Genomic DNA, 3,813 nt, shown 5'->3' with positions numbered 1-3,813 from the left:
TCTTGATGAGATCTCTAGTCTTTCCCATTCTATTGTTTTCCTCTATTTCTTTGCATTAATCACTGAGGAAGGCTTTCTTATCTCTCTTTGCTATTCTTTGGAACTTTGCATTCAAATGGATATTTCTTTCCTTTTCTCCTTTGCCTTTCACTTCTCTTCTTTTCATAGCTATTTGTAAGGCCTCCTCAGATAACCATTTTGCCTCTTTGCATTTCTTTTTCTTGGGGATGGTCTTGATCATTGCCTCCTGTACAATGTCATGAACCTCCAGCCATAGTTCTTCAGGCACTCTATCAGATCTAATCCCTTGAATCTATTTTTCACTTCCACTGTATAATCATAAGGAATTTGATTTAGGTCATACCTGAATGGTCTAGTGGTTTTCCCTACTTCCCTACTTAATTTAAGTCTGGATTTGGCCATAAGGAGTTCACGATCTGAGCCACAGAGGAGCTTCCTAATTCCCACAAGCCTGACACCAAAAGGAGTACCCTTTATGCCACCTTAAAGCACAGCTGCCACTGGAACAGCAGAACTTCCCAAGAAGTATCCCAGGTCAATGACGCCCCCACTTCCCAAGGATGTGCTCCCCTTTATCTAATGAGACCAGAGCCCATGTGCCTCGACTTCCAGCCTGTTGCTTGTTCATCCATCACTATTGCTGTTAGCTCTTCCATTTACATCTAGTGGCTTGAGGCTTTGCCCCAGGCCAGCTCTGCCTTCTCATCAGGTATCTTCACATTTTTTTTTTCCCTGCAGCCAATGTCTCTGGTAAAACGAGTATAAAATGAATGACAGGAAGTACTCCATTGTGATAGGCACCTTCTGTTTCCTCAACACCATCCAGTTCCTCATCTTTGAAATGAATGAGTTTGCCTTCTTTGGCTATGAAGAGAGGTTCAGCGTCTACCAGAAGACCAAGTCTGAGCTGGTCTCTTGGGTTGTGACCTACAAGAAGAACATCGGCATCAGCCTGTCCACCGTCACCCTTCTGGTCTGCTCCTTGTTCCTCTACTGCATCCACACCAGCAACTACATGGGCATGCTCTGCTACAGCGTGTGGATTATCATCTATGAGCTGCTCAGCCTCTCCATCATCCTGCTCACCAACATGGCCATCAAAGAGCAGTTCAAGGAGCTGGGGCACCTGCACTTGATTTTCCAGATCTCGCGGATGCTCCTGTACTTGTTCTGCCTGCCCTTCGTCACCAAGTACGGATACTCTGTCTTCAAGGACCCCAGGGCTGTAAGCAAGATTGGCCAACGCAGACGCTCTAGCATCAGCACAGTCGAGTCGTGGCCACCCGTCGGGATGGGAAGCTTGTACTGCAAGCTGAACTGAACCGTGCCAGGGAGAAGGAAGAGAGGGCAACAGCACTCCCCAGCGATGGCTCCCACTCCCCTGCCTGCCTGGGGTTGATTCTGCTTGCCTTTTCAGAGTTCTTGAGTTTTAAGTGCTTAAGAATGGCTCTTGGGGGGGCGGGTGGAGGAAGGGAGGATTGCGTGGATCAATTACTGTACATGTGTGTGTTTGTGACTTGTTTTGGCCTTTAACTGAAGACCGCCTCTGTGCTTGTTTAATCATCTCTTTGGTGTATGCTGTGGTCTCTCTTGGTACCCTGCTCTCTGCATAGACTTAGTTTCTAACTTTTCTCTTATGGATTGCCCCACCGATGCCTAGTTCTGCTGAGTCCTCTATGAGCAGTGCTGCTCGATAGAAAAATCTGTGCTGATGTGACTGTTGGATGTCAGTGCTGTCCACTGGTCACATGTGGCTGTTGAGCAGTTGGGATGTGGCTATTAAGATCCAGGAATCAAATTTAAAATTTTATTCCACTTCAGTTAGGTTCCATTGCAAGAGCCATAGGTGGCGGGCTTGTGGCCACCATATCAAAGATTTGCAGTAATCTGCAGCCTCATTTTACTCCTGAGTATAACTGTAAACCCCTTTCCAGCTTCATGCATCACTCTGCTTTCCTCATGGTGTTCAAAAAGCAGTTCCTCATGTTGGTTCGTAACATGGCAAGAAGAATCCCCATTTAAGAAAGTTCCATGATTTCTCAAATTAAGCACTATTGACATCTTGGACTGGATAATTCTGTCTCATAGAGGGCTGTCCTGTGCATCGTAGGATGTCTAGCAGCCTCCCTAGCCTCCATCCACTAGATGCCAGAAGCATCCCCCAGCCTTGTGACAAACAGAAATATCACCAGGCAATCCCAAACATTCTCTGGTGGGGGGCAAAACTGCCCCCAGTTGACAACAACTGTTTTCAAAAAATGTACCCCAAGCCTGCTGAGAGCTTATGCCACTACTCTAATGGAGAGCATCTTTTACTGAGAGCTCTTTACGTTCACCACTGTATATAATTTTAACCCTAATGTTCCCATTTTATGACTTGATGAGATTTGAGACTCAGCACTTAACTGATATGATCAAGATCATACAGTATCAAAAATCAACATTTGAATCTAGATCTTGTAACTTCTCACGTGAATGTCCTACTTGGTTCCCTGAAGTACTCTTCAGTTTCAGTTCAGTCGCTCAGTCATGTCTGACTCTTTGTGACCCCATGGACTGCAGCACGCCAGGCCTCCCTGTCCATCACCAACACCTGGAGTTTACTAAAACTCATGTCCATTCAGTTGGTGATGCCATTCAACCATCTCATCCTCTGTCATCCTCTTCTCCTCCTGCCTTCAATCTTTCCCAGCATCAGGGTCTTTTCAAATGAGTCAGTTCTTCACATCAGGTGGCCAAAGTATTGGAGTTTCAGCTTCAGCATCACTCCTTCCAATGAATATTCAGGACTGATTTCCTTTAGGATGGACTGGTTGGATCTCCTTGCAGTCCAAGGGACTCTCAAGAGTCTTCTCCAACACCACAGTTCAAAAGCATCAATTCTTCGGTGCTCAGCTTTTTTTACAGTCCAACTCTCACATCCATACATGACCACTGGAAAAACCATAGCCTTGACTAGACGGACCTTTGTTGGCAAAGTAATGTCTCTGCTTTTGAATATGCTATCTAGGTTGGTCATAACTTTTCTTCCAAGGAGCAAGTGTCTTTTAATTTCATGGCTGCAATCACCATCTGCAGTGATTTTGGAGCCCAGAAAAATAAAGTCTGTCACTGTTTCCACTGTTTCCCCATCTATTTCCCATGAAGTGATGAGACCAGATGCCATGATCTTTTCTGAATGTTGAGTTTTAACCAAACTTTTTCACTCTCCTCTTGAGCTTTCATCAAGAGGCTTTTTAGCTCCTCTTCACTTTCTGCCATAAGGGTGGTGTCATCTGCATAGCTGAGGTTATTGATACTTCTCCCGGCAATCTTGATTCCAGCTTGTGCTTCATCCAGCCCGGCATTTCTCATGATGTACTCTGCATATAAGTTAAATAAGCAGGGTGACAGTATACAGCCTTGACATACTCCTTTCGCTGTTTGGAACCATGTTGTTCCATGTCAGTTCTAACTGTTTCTTCTTTCTTACCAAGCTAAGAAGAGGGCTCTCCTTTTAGAATAATTCCTTTTCCTTCCAAAAATGGTGGAAGTGAAGTTGGGGACACTGTTTTGAGCACACTCCTCCAAACAGATGGCAGCCCACTTTTACTGAACACAATTTGTGCCTGGTAGTATTTGAACAATTCGCTCAGCTCTTCCCACCACCCTGTGCACAGATTTAGATCTAGGCCAGGTCCCAGAAGGGTTTCCCAGGTGGCACTAGTGGTAAAGAACTCACCTGCTAATGCAGGAGATGCAAGAGATGTGGGTTCAATCCCTGGGTTGGGAAGATCCCCTGCAGGAGGGCAC

This window comes from Bison bison, unplaced genomic scaffold (assembly GCF_000754665.1).
Source record: "Bison bison bison isolate TAMUID 2011002044 unplaced genomic scaffold, Bison_UMD1.0 scf7180017864270, whole genome shotgun sequence".
NCBI lineage: Eukaryota > Metazoa > Chordata > Mammalia > Artiodactyla > Bovidae > Bison > Bison bison.
This window is presented reverse-complemented; position numbering follows the sequence as displayed.